This window comes from Nanorana parkeri, unplaced genomic scaffold (genome assembly GCF_000935625.1).
Source record: "Nanorana parkeri isolate BGI_ZX_2015 unplaced genomic scaffold, ASM93562v1 scaffold4257, whole genome shotgun sequence".
NCBI classification, from domain to species: Eukaryota; Metazoa; Chordata; class Amphibia; order Anura; family Dicroglossidae; genus Nanorana; species Nanorana parkeri.
In genome coordinates, this window is record NW_017310521.1 from 5,373 (window position 1) to 5,685 (window position 313).

General features: G+C 48.2%; 1 protein-coding gene across 2 annotated transcripts in view; it reads right to left on the reverse strand.

Annotated features, from left to right (window-relative positions):
- The window catches only part of KEAP1 (kelch like ECH associated protein 1), a 12,351-nt gene that overhangs the window by 2,479 nt on the left and 9,559 nt on the right, over positions 1 to 313 (reverse strand). The gene's annotated exons all lie outside the window — the stretch shown is intronic.

The window sequence follows — 313 nt, forward strand, 5'->3', positions numbered from 1 at the left end:
GGTGAGGAGAAAAGAGAGACGCTCCTCTGTGAGACGTGGCGATGTACAAAGCCTCAGACGTTCACTGGACGGGTTCAAACCCCTTTCAGAGGATTTGTTGCCGCCTGTTGGGACGTACTGGTCGGCTGACTTCTTCCTGTCCCGGTGACAACCTTCACATTTTCTGTTATGAGTTGTCACCAGCAAGGATACAGACAACAATAAAACGCTAAAGTCCAAAAAGGGGCGGAGCATCTGAAAGAAACACATTTCACGTTCTTTTACTCAATAACCCCCCCCAAAAAACAGCATTTGGCCGACATTTGGGGGATAA